We start from the raw sequence: 16,086 nt of genomic DNA, 5'->3' as shown, positions 1-16,086 counted from the left end.
CGTTACACCTTAATTGACGCTCACACGGCTGCAGCTTGGCAAAAACTGAGAAACAACTGTATAATCACACTGCTGAGATTAACTGCTGAAAAAAGGAGGAGTATATGTGTTTGTGAGTGTGATTATGTGTGTGTGTTACTGGCCTTGCACTTTGTCTGAGCTGTAAAAAAAAAAAAAAAAAAAAATAATTCATTCACTGTGCACCAGTCGCCATTTTGGTGTGTTGATCAGCAGTTTGTGAATAACCACAATTTTAAAATTTAATATTTGGCGGGTTGCCTGAACAAGTAATCGGTCTCAAGATCAATCTGTACAATTATGTATTCCATTTTTATATTTATATAAAATATATTGAGATAACAATATTATTGTTAATGTATAAAAATCAATATTTCATAGTTTCACACACACATAGATCTCCACTGTAGATATTTTTTGGTTTTCAGCCAAGTGCATCCTGAATTTTCGGTTTTGGCCCAAATTTCGGTGCATCTCTTATGTAAACTCATGACTCAAGACTCTGGGCACCAAAGAACTAACGGACCAACATGTATAAATGTCTGAAATCAACCTTGTCTTTAGACAAAAACTGCAGTTCTGACCTCAAAGGACTCGTGGCCTAAATTACATCTGCACTAGGGGTTGGTCCAGCCACATTTAGACACTCCAAGGAGAAACCCGTCCTAACCCTGGAACTGAACAAATGACTTCTGAAGTTCATTCAACCCACAGGTCTTCCTTTTCACCACAGGTGCAGCAATCAGTTCAGAGGGCAGCGCCCCACACAACTCCATTGGCACCTGCCATCCTCTGCATCCCGTTTCTGACGCCAAATCCCGCTAAGTAAGCCAGGTGGTGAAAGTCACAGGTATAAGCTTGGACACAGACTTAGCTTTGTGTGTGAGTTATGTGGGATAGTGCTAATGAGGAGTGCTAATATATGCATCTTTGCTTCACTAAACTACAGTGCTAGATTAAAAGCGGTAATGGCAATATACAGCTGTCACATTAAACAATGCTACGTATTTTAGTAAATGCTACCTTATGAGATGGAGAACAACAAATCATTAAAGTCATTTTGAAATTGTGTTCCCATTTCCATGTGAAACAGGATATTTAATTAGAAAAATAAAGCAGGATACGGCTTGATTTTATGCACAGAGAACTGATGGACAGTGCAAAATGGACAAAGTCACTAAGGTTGAATTTATTTGATCAGAAATACAGTAACACTAATATATAGGGATGGGAATTGATAAGATTTGATCAATATCAATGCCACTAACGATTCTGCTTATCGATCCGATTCTTTATCGATTCCTGATAGCACTGTGTGGAAAAAAGTAGTCATATGCTTTTTTCGGGCAAAAAAAACAAGTGGTTTTATTTGTTTTAAAGCTTACACTTGAGTAAGCAAAGTTATACACCGATTAAACGTCCCGTGAGTTCAGTGTTAGAAAGATCAGTTGTTTTAACCATTCATTAAAACGAATCAGTTCAAATGAGTCATTAGTTCGCGAATTGGACGTGTCATTATCGGACGTGTGCGCGTTGTGATTATCCCGGCGGTTGGGACATCCCACAAGATGTGTGTCATCACAGAAAACATTTCATCACTGGATAGTTTTTTTCGTTTATTTAAAGTGTGGTTTATGTCAGCTGAATGTGCGGAACACTTTTCAGAGAAGATAAGGCAACGTATTTTAGCACAATTCACACACAGCGGTAATTCAGGAAAAACAAATCTCCGAATGCTCCACATGAAACTTTAGTCTCCCGACCTTACCATCGTGTCGTTTATTTTGATTAATATGTGCGAGGGAGAGAGAGCAAGACAGCGCTTAGTTTTGAGACGGTGAAGCCGCCTTGCTCCGAGTGCGCGCGCGCGACCGGGGCTCTCTCTCTCGCTCTCTGATCGTTCAGTTAAACATGCGCCCTGTCACAAGCGCAGCAGTTCATCTACATTACTTACCGATCAAATAAGACTTTGGCGGTACAAAAATTCGCTTTGGATGCCGTGCTATGGTGCTTGATAAAGGACAAAAGGGACAGTTGTGAGTTCACGGTCTGTAGCCTACATACTATGGCTGACTCAGAGCAGGAGCATCGATAAGAGGACTCGTTAACGTCGAGGGCATACAATATCGATGGATCGTAAAACTTAGAACCGGTTCTCGAGTGGAACCGGTTTTCAATTCCCATCCCTACTAATATATTGTGAAATATCATTTAAATAAAGTTTTTATTTTAATATATTTTTTTAGTATTTTACTGTATTTTATACCGCCTTGGTGAGTGTAAGAGACTTTCAAAAACATATGTGGTATCTACCTTTTTATGGTCAGCCCCTAAGATATCCAGTTTGACTGCCAGAGCATTGACTCATGCTGGAATAACTAGAGTCGAAAAAAAAAAGACACATCAATCCACATCCACCCACCTGAAACACCCTGAAACCATCCTGCTTTATTCTTTTTTGCTCGTCTTCCCAACTGCCAGAGAGCTGGGTGCCATTTGAAGGCGAGGTGTAGCATTTGCACTGCCTTGATCATCAGCGTGTGTGTCCAAGCTCTCAGTGGGGAATTCTGGCTGGCATCTCTTCTGAAATTGGCAGCGCTATTTGTCAGACGCAGGGAACGACTCTTGCAGAGAAGAGCATCTTAAAATGTCAACATCGTTGGAACGGTTCAAAACATAATTTTTCAAAAAAGTTATTTGCATTTATTGTTGTTGAAAAGTCAGCAAAAGCCACTTTGGAATTGTCATAGCCTCTTTGCACAGTAGGACTTCAAGTCCAGCTATTTTAAATCACAGTGACACAGTGAGTCATCAGTGATACTTGGCTCAAGGATCACTGCAAGAATCTGCAGAAAACCTCACTCGTGTTGACAGATGAGCATGTGGCTCGCCGATCGATAATAAGCTCTACAATTTTAGAGCGAAAGGTCAGTCTTCAACTCAACTTTCATCAAATTTCTGAGATCACATATTATTGCTTCTTCAGTAGTGTATGTGCTAGTTCTTGTGTGCAGATTTCCACTTAGGCAGAATAAAGTGCTGAATAATGTTATTTATAAAATCCCATCAGTGCAACATCCCAGGGGTATCGGCCTGACATTTGAGGCTAAAATCCATTAAGTGGTTCCACCGTCAGGGTGCTAAGTCGAGTCCAGTTATCAGGCTACTGTGGCGGAAACATTCTCTCTGCGAGGGGGAATGTATACACAGAGGAGCCATCGCTGTCACTTTCATCGGCACAGCATGCTTAAATGGACTCATCACCCCATGAGCAGGTAGGTTGGGAATGGTCTAAATGTACCAGACCAAGGGCCTCCTTCTAGGGCTGTGCGATATGACGATATATATCGGATGGACGATATAAAAAGCCTATCGTTTCATATTATGCCATATCGTTTATATCGTGGTGTCGCAAAAAAACATTGTTTACGGCAAAAATTTGGATGACTGCAATCTTTCACGCCACATGGGGATGCAGGCAGAAACGTGAATAACAGCATGAATGAAGGGGTGACAGAACCGGGTGTTTCCGAGCAGGAGAAGAACCAGCCAGAACAAACCGAGGAGCTCGTTCCTAAACGAGGGGCTAGATGGTTTGGTTAACTTTCTATTTGTTGTATTGACCATTTTAGGGTGGTTTGGATAAATAAACGCCAGTCTCAAATAGAGGCCTGGTCTGTTTTTTAGTTTCGGTTTGTATTTAATCTTCTAAAACCCGTCAGATCGTCTGTTTAAACCAGTTCTGTGGTGCAGATTGCGCGCATCTGGGCGGAGTTGTTAGCGCAAGCAGAGTTAGCGGAGGCCGGAGAGAGAAGGAGATCGTTTTACAGGGTATAGCCTTCATTCTTTCTTGTTGATGTGTTTCGGGCAACAAGTTCATAGGCTCGATGGATATTACCAGTAATGTATTGTTCAGCCCATGGCTGTCACTTCGTTTCGTTTTTTTTTAATTCTGCCAATAATCTAAAAGCTATGGTTTTATTAAATGTACAATTATCGTTATGTATATACTGACTTCACCCTGTGCTGCAACATACATTTAGTTGTACATTCATTTACAGAAATCAGCTGGTTGAATTCAAATTGATGCTGTTATCGGATTTTCAGGTGATATTCCCAATTCATTCAGTTAACGGACGCTCTGAGGTAAAGTGTTCAGACTGCAGACTAAGCAACGATTGTATTTAATTGTACAGTACTATCATAACATAGTACAGACATGATCTTAATTCCATAATGTCCTTAAACATAACAATTTGCTGGCCATAAACTGACAGCGCGCGTCCGGTGTGCGATACCTCGAGTTGCTATAGACACGGCGCGCGCGCTTCTCGTCCGGTGAGCGACCCCCTTTAGACATAATAAAGTAGCCTAGGCTAATTCTTAGATTAACGGATTTGTTAAACACATTTATAAATAAAACGTAATCTTCGTTATCTCTAGGCCTACACTAAATTAAAGGCCTGTCTCATAGACACCTGCCTCAAATACAAGCCGGTGCAGTTCGGCGATTTGGGAAAATAAAAGCCCGGGCTATTATTTGATGTTTTACAGTATATCGTGATATATATCGTTATCGGGATATGAGATGACTTCTATCGTGATATGAGATTTTGGTCATATCGCCCAGCCCTACCTCCTTCCATTGATTTCATCCTATAAGTGTGCGTACGCACAAAAGCAAGATTTTACATTGAACCTTGAATCTAGATTTTAGAAACCTGCGCAAAATTCTCTTTATAAAACCCAGTCACTGGAAGATTGTCCGTATATGCATCTCTACCCCGTCTCCTCCCCGAAATAACCATAGAGCTTACAATGCCTCGTTTTTATTATATTGGGAAGACCCCAAAAGTGGTTAGGCTACTGTCTGTGCACGACACCAACAGCACCTGCGAGCAGCAGAGGTTTTACAACCTACGGTCATCGGACTTATTCATTTCAAAACGGCCAATGGACCGTTCGATCACCGAGCGAGTCCTTCAGTGTCTGTCATTATACAGTCTATGTTGCTAAGCCATCTGCTTAGACCGCGTAATTGCGCATCATTGATCATTATTCGCATTAAATATTTTCTCTTCACAGCAGAATTATCATGTGCCAAGCAACCCTCGCTGTAGTTGAAACATTAAAACACAGCATTCCACAGGAAAAGTGTTCAAAAGCAGCACATCCACTACAAATATTTCTATTTAAATTAATATTAAAATATTGTAACTTCTGGACAATGATTTCCAGTGCTTAACTCAATTAATGAGAGTAGCATATTTAACCTAAATTGTACAGTACATAAGATGTAAAACAGAGTTTAAATTATTCTGTTTACTTCATTACTTCGCTCACTCCAGTAAAAGTGCTAACGCAGTCGAGTGTCTGTACCGTACGCACATATTTACGCCTAGTTTTTTTTTTTAAATCCTGATATGTGTGTTGAAAATTGCCTACACACATTTCAATGCCTTTTTTTGTGCGTATTCAACGTTTATACATCAGGGCCCAGGTCTCATTTGATGGAGAGGGAGAAATGATGGACACTTATTGGATGTGGTTCCAGCTGAGGGCCATTTCCACTCCCTTAGAAAACAGGGGAGTAAGGAAGGAGGTGGATAATAACCCTTCTGGAACAAGCAATGGAGAAGATGACCATATTCTGGAGCGAAAGCAAGAGCAAGAGCAATTGGGTCAATGAATTATAAGGGTGTCCACAATAAAGAAAAGGAAAAATCTTTGCAAAATATAGTAAAAAAAAAAAAAAACATTTGTCAAGTTCTTAGACATTTACAATGTGTATTCATGTTAAAAAAATAAAATTTTCAAGAAAAGTTTCACTTGGTGAAAAGGTTTGACCAAATAAAAAGTAAAAAAAAAGAGAAAGTTTTTTTTTACAAATATCAATTCATATGGCTCGCCAATGGATATTGACCTCTGCAATTTTAGATTGTTTAACAGTAAAAAAAAAAAAAAAAAAAAAAAAAAAAAAAAAAAAAAGCTTACGACAACTTTATGAAAATAGAGAAATAAGATTATTATTACGGTCCTTCCCCAATGAAAGCTGACCTTCTGCCGTCAGTCTGAAGGTCTGGCTATGTGAGACTAGAAGCACAAGGAAGCAAGATAAGTGAAGTGAATTCATAGGCAAGTCAGAAATCCTAAAGCTCATCTCTCATAATAATTCTCTGGAAGAAACTACGTGCAGAGTGAATCAATGGAAGAAAATAGAGGATTAAGGATTAAGAAAAAAGCAGGGATTCTTTTTTGTTTTGCGTCAAATCTGAGCTCTCTCAGTTGAAGGATGGATCCTGGGAGCAAGGCCTGTAGGCCTCATTCCCCCCACAGCATGCAGAGAATTCCTAATAGTACCGCACATTAAGAGAGCGGAACAGACTACTCAGCGAATCAGATAATTGAGTTGAACAGCAGCTGGGGAGGAAAAGAGTGAGAGGGAAGGGGTAGCATCTCCGCTGAACGTTACAGGGGGGAATACATTTCCACCCAGCATCCCAGTTGACAGCTCTTTTCTCGGCCTCCACCCTACTTGGAGAACATTCGAGCAGTTGAAGCATGCTAGCACATGTGGCCTACTGGTGATTGCCCTGGATCGTGAAGAGAGCGCACTCAGATTGTTGAGACGGCTTATTGTTCTGGGACAGCGAAAGGAACATGAGGGCCTGCCAGGAAAACAGGGGGATGTTTAATTGTGAATGAGTGCGTATGTCTGAGAATGTTAGTAGCATTACGACTGCACCGAGAAACAAAGTGCAAGCATGTGGAGCCCATGAGAGAGACTGATCGATACCAGGTGCTTGTTCCATTTAGGCCGCCCAAAAAGGACATGAGCTCAAGTTAAAGCACTTCTGTGTCTGCTAAAGTGGGTCAAGGTACCACTCTTGTTGCTGTGCTGCATCCGTGCCTACTCTGTGGGTCAAAGGAGGCTGTGTGGAGCTGGCAGGCAACCTGCTTCTTGCCTCCCAAGGTGCTGGCAAATGAAAGAAGGGTGTTGGTCTCCAGGCGGATTCGATCAATCAGCAGTTAGAGGGCAGTGGCGCAAGACACACAGAGGGGCGAGTAGGGAACAGGTTTGAGCGAAGACGGGCATGTGTACACATATACACACAAAAAACACCGGCTGGCAATCAGCTGTCAGCTGAAGTAGGATACGGAGAATGCTGATGTCAACAATGGGAACAACGCTAGTAGCCTACATATAAGAGTTAATTTACACATAGAAATCTTAAAGGGACAAAGAGCCATTGAACATTTTTTAGTTCAAGATGCTTGACCAAAATAAGGAATAAACCATTATATTCCCACTTTGGTGACATATCAAGCCCACTGCACCTTATTAGACCAAATTCGATGTCATATTACCAAAAGGACACCAAACAAAACAAACAAAATCGTGTCTTCTCCATAAGAACTTTATGATTGGTCCAAAGTAAGCTTCTTACGTCAGCTCATTTGGACCTCGTACGTGTTCATACCAATAATCTGCATTCTCTGTTCACACACAGCATCATACCGGTAATTTACTGGTAATGTTACGACTTCTCATTCTGGTAAATTGCCAGAACCGATTTACTGCTATTTTTGAAAAGGTCCTGTTCACACATGATACCGTAAGAGTAATTTACCAGTAAAGACGGCATGTGAGAAAGGGGCTAATAATATAATAACAACCACAAAAACAACTATAATAACGTAGATATAAAACAATTAGTAATAATAATAATTTATTAACTAATCATCATTATAATCATCTTGACATTGTAATGGACAGCACATATTCAACATGAACACACAGCTCCATTGGCAACACTCATTGGAAATTTTTTTATAATTGCTATACTTATATTCTTAAATAGTATCCACCTTATTCCTGACGACCTTACTGCGTTTTGAATTATGGGCGGCACTTCCGGTTTGGAGAACTTCCATTCAAAAAGGCTGAAACGAAGCATTTCAAATCATAAGGTTGCCCTACAAATAAAGCTGATCCGTCAGTTTGACTGGATGAGCTGTCAATTTTCCTTCATGATTTATTTTCAGACATTATGAGAATAACGTTATACTTGGTATTTTAACGTGACATGTTATAACAAGAATATCTATGGCAAGAGCTCTTTTCAGTCGCTGCTTTATTTTCCTCGTGATGATTTTTATTTTTTCCTTTGCAATCCGCTGTAAAAGTATGAAAAAGGACAACATATACGGCACATTTGTGGTCTGTTCTCCCGAATTTAATTTACAATATTCCATTAATAATTCACTGGAATGGACGAAGAATCTCTCGTTATTCTCCTAAAATCCTCACGTCTCTTTCCAGGTTTGTTTTCACAGGTAAATGCAATTTATAATCTGTCAAAATGACGGAAATCACTTTGATATAGTGTCACGTAATGCTGAAGTTAATGAACATTTTTGATTAAGGCTTGTTATACAATACAGATCGTATATTTGCCTGTGGTATTTAACCAAAGACTCGTACTTTTGGGGCTATTTATAGTCTGTTGAAAGTATACCTTGTTGATTCTTTTAAACTGTTAAATTTCATTTTAATGTTCGATGGTTGAAGGGTGAGTCGATTAATGTCATCTCATTGTGACACTTTTTTTAACGTATTGCGTTCATACATAGAGCGAGCCTTTCACTGATTGTTTAGATTGTTTACAGAACGGAAGTTACACCCATAATTCGCGCAAAGCGGCATGGGGCGTAGGAATACGGTGGATTGCAAGCACATATATGTTTACTCTAATCCATTCTCTTTCCACTCTGCACTTTAGAATACAGGCACTGGTTTAATCCACATTTCTGTAGGTAGACTCTCTTCAGTAATGTGTAAGATTAATGCTACACACAGATAAAGGACAACAAAAGCATGGTTGATTATCTCACTTTTCCATATGGCTCAGTGGGAAAGTTTATGCCAGACGCCAAGCTGCCGGCGGGAGCGATCCCACCGGTTCCTGCACTCTGAAACTCAACTAAGCGCAGGACCCATGACCACCTGGGCCATGTGCGGACACTGCTTTGTCAGAAAAAGCTCTTTCAAGTGTGGAATTGTGATGATTTCGCAGGGCAGGACGACTCTGGAGTGTGTCGGGTACAGTCATCAGAGGTCCCGGCCAATATGCAGCTGTCAGCTGTTTGAAATCTCACCTTCATTTCCTTTGACAAAGCAGCACAGGCCATATACTGAGCCCAGACAGTGTTACTTCCACAGAGAATCATTTCGAAAATTGGAATGGACACAAACTTCACCTTGACCACTGCTGATACAATCACAAAACAGGAGAGAAAGTGTAGCGGTGAGAGAGAGAGAGAGAGAGAGAGCGAAAACAAGAGTAATCCAGTACTGTTTAAGCACCACAGTGAATATGCTCAAAAGTCTGTTTCATTAGTATTCATAAACATGATCCAGGAGCCCTCCGCAACAGTTGTAGGTTTGCATTTACATTTAAGAACACTTGCACAAAAGACGAACACAAGTCTAGAGCTCTTGGCATTGCCACTGTCTAGAGCAAATGATCTTTGGTGCATAATTAACCGTATTCACATGAGTGCAAAAGAGAATGAGTGCAAAAGATCTCCTTGTGGTTGTTTAAACACTTATAAACTGAAATTGCTGTTGTTGAAACTAGGAATGGGCATTTTTTGTCTTTAGAGTACTGGATAGCTCAAAACTATTTATTTATTTATTTAGGAGGGGCATGTCATGAAGATAAGTGCATCTTGAACTTGTAATTTTTGTAAGATCTGGTCGGTTTGTTTAGGATGTTCTTAACCAGTATGTGTCTGGGTGAAGTCCTGTCTGGTGTAGCTGTATTTAACAACTGTTGATTCCTTTTTCCTTTGCTCCGTCCAGTCATCAAAAATCCCTCTCTACGATTGCATTGACTGGTTATTTTCCCCAAATGGATTTTTAAATGCCATTTTTTTACCATCATATTTCTTACTGTGGTATTGTAATGACATGGAAGAAAAAAAACAATACAGACATAATTAAAATGCCGGACACTGCTTAATTTGGCAAGAAGAGGGAGTCGGACGAAAACACGCAATTTATTCTTGTAATGGTAACTCTGAATTTTCAATATTTTTTAAACTTAAATATTTTTGTGGAAACCATCATGCAATTTTTCAGGATTCTTTGACGTATAGAAAGTTCAAAAGAACAGCATTTGTTTTGAACAGAAATCTTTTGTAACATTATAAATGTCTTTACAATTGAACGCATTCTTGCTGAATAAAACTATTTCTTTCTTTTAAAAAAATTAATTAAAATCTTACTGACCCCAAACTTTTGAATGGTAGTGTGTATATTTCTATGCAATTACACTATGCACTAATTCTATAAAACCTAACCTTCTCAATACCTTCACTATTTCTTACTTCCAGCTGAATCACTTGTATTTCTCATTTGTAAGTCGCTTTGGATAAAAGTGTAGGCTAAATTAAAAAATGCAAAATTTTAAGAAATTGTATTTTTTTTTTTACTTGCAAAACAAGGACAATAAGCACAAGAGTGTGACAAAGCAAATAATCCTGACGAAAATGAAGTCAGTGTTTCAAGTCAAGCAAGTCAAGTTGAGCTCCAGCTGGATGAAGTTTTTAGTCACAGGTCAGAAAAGACCTGAATTAATTCATAAATAAGTTTTCATAAGGTAAAATTAGGTTTTACAAAGAAAATCTCCAGACCATGCCAAGTCATTCACTTCTATTCCAGAGTCATTTCACAACGAGTCAAAGTCAAGCCACTACTTGGTAACTGGCACAGACTAGGGCTGCATTTCCCAAAGGCATTGTAGGCCTGTAAGTAGATCAGAGACCTTTGTTGCCAATTGTTTCTATGGTCTTAGGCTTACGATGCTTTTTGGAAACGCAGCCTAAGATCTTGATGCATGCGTGTAAACAGCTATTCTAATTTGATTTCACTTTCAAATGTGGTTCTAAGTGTGAAATCTGTTTATTTTACCTGTATTTCAACATTCATATTCAACTATCTTCTTATGCTAGATAAGATAGGTCTGATGTGAAAGGTTAGTAAACATGAGAATAAATTAATCATGGGCCGCGTTTCCAGTTGGGCCAAAAGTGGGCATGCTAGTGCGTGCCAGGGCAAGTCGTGTGTCCACAGTCACTCCAGGGGCTTGATTGGGCCTCGGTGCTTTGGGCTCGGTGGGCTCGGTGCTACAGGTCCAAGGATATTAGCCCAGCCAGGCCCGTTCAAAGCCCCGGCTCACACTGGCCCGACAGTGGAAATGCGGCTATGGAGGAAGTGCACCTGTGCCACCGATGGCATGCAAGTGTTAACATCTATTGATTTTATGTGATGTAGTTTCTTATGAAATGTTGACATACAGTATATATCACTATAATACATGTCAGATTGCCTATTCCAGTCCATTGCAGAGCCTGTTTTATTTAATTATAAAGCCATTTAGGAAGCCAAATACCCAAAACAGGGACAAAGTTGTGTTACACAACAAAAGTGTCCGCTCAATTGTGCTCTTTCCTGCAAGAAAATGAGATATATGAAAAATTTCAGTCAGGATTCAGACCGCATCATATCACAGAAACTGCGCTAGTTAAAATTACAAATGATTTTCGATCTACTTCAGATCTACTCGATCTTAGTGCTGCGTTTGACACTATCGATCATAAAATACTCTTGGATCGACTACAAATCTACACTGGTGTTCAGGGACAGGCATTAAGCTGGTTCAGATCGTATTTATCAGACCGTTACCATTTTGTTTGTTTAAATGGGGAAAAATCGAAGATAACGTCAGTAGACTATGGAGTGCCGCAAGGATCGGTGTTAGGCCCTCTGCTATTCTCAATATATATGCTGCCACTTGGTAATATTATAAGAAAACATGGAATTAATTTCCACTGTTATGCTGATGACACTCAATTATATATTTCATCACGGCCAGATGAAAACACTAACTCATCAAAATTGACAGTGTCTTAAAGATATAAAATGCTGGATGACGCATAATTTCCTGCTACTAAATCCAGATAAAACGGAGGTATTACTTGTTGGTCCAAAAAACTATCCACAAAACCACTTACAATACAACTTTAATATAGAAGGATGTCCTGTTACTTTATCCTCTACGGTAAAAGACCTGGGAGTTATACTAGACCACAACTTGTCTTTCGAAAATCATATTTCATATGTTACAAGAACAGCCTTTTTCCATCTTAGAAACATTGCTAAATTACGTAACATGCTATCTGTTTCCGATGCAGAAAAGTTAGTTCATGCATTCATGACCTCGAGACTAGATTACTGTAATGCTTTATTAGCCGGTTGTCCTGCATCCTCAATAAACAAGCTACAGTTAGTGCAAAATGCAGCCGCTAGAGTTCTTACTAGGTCAAGAAAATATGATCATATAACACCAATTTTATCATCTCTACACTGGTTACCTATCAAGTTCCGTATCAATTACAAAGTACTATTACTGACCTATAAAGCCCTAAATGGTTTAGCTCCTGTGTATTTAATGGACCTTCTATCGCCCTACAATCCATCGCGTTCTTTAAGATCACTAAATTCGAGGCTTCTAGTCATTCCTAGGATATCTAAGTCCACTAAAGGAGGGAGGGCGTTCTCACATTTAGCTCCTAAACTCTGGAATAGCCTTTCTGATATTGTTCGAGGCTCTAACTCGCTGTCCCAGTTTAAAACTAGATTAAAGACGCATCTCTTTAGCCAAGCATTTACATAATGCTTACCTTTTATAATACTGCTGAATCAGATCAAATGCATTTAATACTATAAAACTTGAAGAGACTGTAGGTTATCTGTATAGGTTGCATAGTATTTGCAGTCATTACGTTCCTGTGTATATTGCGTGAATGACGGGTAGTTGGGCAGATATTGTGTTGCGGTAGGTAGTATGCCATACGGAACCGTTGTCCACTGAAACTGCCTATTCACGCACCAGTGGGGCTCGACAGCCTTAGTCAACGGGTTGGCGCGTATGGTTGGGTTGCGGAGAGATTGTGAGATTGTGGTTAGGTCTCAGCAGCAGGAGGGACGTAGAGGTCAGTAAGCTGGGCTGAGTTGAGTGGGGGACGGAGGGGGGTGATTTTGGGACGCAAGAGTCACTGTCTTCATGTTTTGTCATTTACGCCTGTGTTATGGAAATCATCATTATGAACAGCAGCTACGCTAATTATTTTCCCTTTGCTTTTCTGCTGTTATCTCGGGACGCGAGTCCCGAGAAAATGGCGTTCGTCAGCTCCAGTTTGTATCCAGCCTCTCACGGAGACTTCAGATGCTCCAATCACAAAGCCTATGAAGTGACGACTCAACACGGGCGATATGGACTCTCTATGGTGGACGGCACTGATCCTCAACAACTCGTCTTAAGACCGGCGTGCATACTTGGACTTCCAAAACAATCTGACTTGTAATGCTGCCCGAATCATGCACTGTTCCTTCGTTGGCCAGAGGAGAACTGGCCCCCCCGACTGAGTCTGGTTTCTCCCAAGGTTTTTTTCTCCATTCTGTCACCTGATGGAGTTTTGGTTCCTTGCCACTGTTGCCTTGGCTTTTGGCTTGCTTAGTTGGGGACTTTTAATATTCAATAATATTATTGATCTGCCTTACTTAAGGTGGACGTTGACGCAATTTCTTTTAGAAACAAACTTTGTTATATTGTTTTCATGTTATCACTGTGAAGCGCTTTGATACAATCTATATTGTAAAAAGCGCTATATAAATAAAGGTGACTTGACTTGACAACAAAACCGCACAGCAAACACCAACATTCTCACAACCCACTGGACAGTGGCAATTGGAAACGATTAAATGCACTGTGCAGACCGGACTAATGTTTTTAAAGCTAAACTGTGTAATATTTTTTTGTAAAATACTTTTGTGTTTGAGTTTGATGAGTAGTAAGACATTTTTAGGCTGATTCCCCTGAAAAGTGTACACACTCTGACTCAACATTGGCTGAACCAATGGCGTTACTTTGGGGGCGGGACTATCTGGCTGTTCCTCCAATGTAAGGAAGGGCCGTGTCCAGGAAACCTCTTTTAAAACGGTTCATGCATCTCCTGAATGGAATTGGAAGTGAATGAAACACATCTCTGTACGTATGCGTAATGCTATTTAATGCATTTAGCACAGTTTCATTTTCTTTTGGAGATGGAATATCAGATTTCGGATCATAATTTTAAACATTATAAAAGAGCACAAAAATCACAAATACTCCAGATAATCACAAATAATCACGCTTTTCCTTATAGAAAGGAAATAACATGTCTGCGCTCATGTTAGCCCATCTCTACGCATCAAGAGAGATGCCTTTTTCACCTATTAATAATTTACTTCTGCCGATGGCTCTCAATTATTTATGAAAGTTTATAATTCATCTTTTCACCTTCACTTCCATAAGGTGAAAAACAAAAAGAGGGGTTGATGTAAAGATCAATGATGCCTGTGAGCATCACACCATTATCAGGCCTGTACTCGGCTGTATATGACATGAATGCGAATTACAACATAATACACATCTGACAATATTTAGTAGTGACTATTTGAGGCATTTTAAATGATCAAATACAGCTCACAGCGAAACAACAGACTGGCAGAATTTCAATTTGTTAAGGAATCCAAGGTTTCATTTTTCATGCATTCCCACGGGCAGGAATGTGAACCGTGTGAGAGATACAGTCAAGCTCTAGATCTTTGGCGGATCAGAAACACTGGTACCTGCCATCAGTGTGACTCATGTGCCTTTCTGTCTCTGAAACCAGAAGGGAAACGCTTTATACATGGTGACGAATCCCAATTCCAACAATGTAGATTTGATACCGGGCTCTACAGACTCTAAAGGCCTACTCAGGTGTTAACAAATTGTAGACAGAATGAGGATTTTTTGGGGCTTTTGCCACTTTTTAATAATAGAACAATAGAGAGGGGCCAAGAAATCAGACCTGCAAACTAAGGATGACCAGGCGCTACTACGATTATAAAGTCTTTCTACAGTATAAGGAGGACCAACTCGATTCAGATGTTGATGTTGTTTTAGACCACATTGACTTTTATTGTATGGACAAAAAAGTTGAAACATTCTTCAAAATATCTACTTTTTTGTTCCGCAGTAGAAAGGAAGTCATGTTTGAAACGACATGAGGTTGGAGTAAGTAATGACAGCCAAAGCTGTCAATGGAGTGCTGCAATGATGTATTTTTGTAGGTCAACCTGGAAGTTAGCATCACCATTGTTCCCATGTCAAAAACCCAATAGGATTTTTTTCCATTGGCATTTGGATTATTGCATAAAATAAGCTCTGTGACATTTTCCATGAAAATTTAAATTAGTTTAGTTTGTAAGAGCACAATGTTCGGTGAGATGATGTTTAATGTCCACGGTAAAGACGGAGCCACAAGTGCTAAAATGCTTGTTTCCAGGTTTTGGCTTTCAAAAATATGTCATCGCTGCAGGACTCTATTAGGCAGTTTCAGACTATTTAGGAGAGTATATTAACACACACTATCATGTCAGAAGTAAATGCTATGACTATATGTGACTACGGCAACAATGTGACCATTTAAGGACTTTGTAAATTCTGTTTACTCAGTGTTCTGTACTTTGACAGACATACACCTGGTGCAAGCACACTACAAGAAACAGCAATGCCACACAACAACGTTCCAACTGGTAAAGCAATAAACCCTGACCGGCTCCGTTCCTACCCCTGTTTGACAGTGTGGTCCTCCCAGAATCTCATCAAAAGTGGCTCTGCTCGCCTGAGCTCGGGATCTGCAGGTGAGTCTTCCGAGACGCTGCAGGCATTCCTGCGAAACGAATCAGAGCACATCGATTAACAAAGCAATAACAGTAGGGGAGAATCTAAGGGACACGCTGGTGGGCTTCAGACAGTGTACCACCCAGGTTTTCTGTGGAAAAACAGTCCTTTCTTAGATTCATTCAATTAAAGTAGCTGGATGGATTTAAAATGTATTAAATGGGGTGTAACGGTACACAAAGATTACGGTCCAGTATGTACCTTGGTTTTGAAGTAATGGATCAGTTTTCAG

At 39.9% G+C, this 16,086-nt stretch overlaps 1 protein-coding gene across 1 annotated transcript in view; it reads right to left on the bottom strand.

Moving 5' to 3' along the window:
* The window catches only part of ndst1b (N-deacetylase/N-sulfotransferase (heparan glucosaminyl) 1b), an 81,490-nt gene extending 65,647 nt beyond the window's left edge, over window positions 1-15,843 (bottom strand). Inside the window, exon 1 of the mRNA XM_056262120.1 lies at window positions 15,742-15,843. The gene's annotated coding sequence lies outside the window, so the exon portion shown is untranslated. The remainder of the gene's footprint in view (window positions 1-15,741) is intronic.
* Between the last annotated feature and the right edge of the window lie 243 nt (window positions 15,844-16,086).

Source organism: Rhinichthys klamathensis, unplaced genomic scaffold, assembly GCF_029890125.1.
Source record: "Rhinichthys klamathensis goyatoka isolate OS25496 unplaced genomic scaffold, OSU_Roscu_1.1 h1tg000191l_1, whole genome shotgun sequence".
Lineage (NCBI taxonomy): Eukaryota > Metazoa > Chordata > Actinopteri > Cypriniformes > Leuciscidae > Rhinichthys > Rhinichthys klamathensis.
The sequence above is the reverse complement of the archived record's forward strand: the minus strand, read 5'-3'. Positions and strand labels throughout refer to the sequence as shown.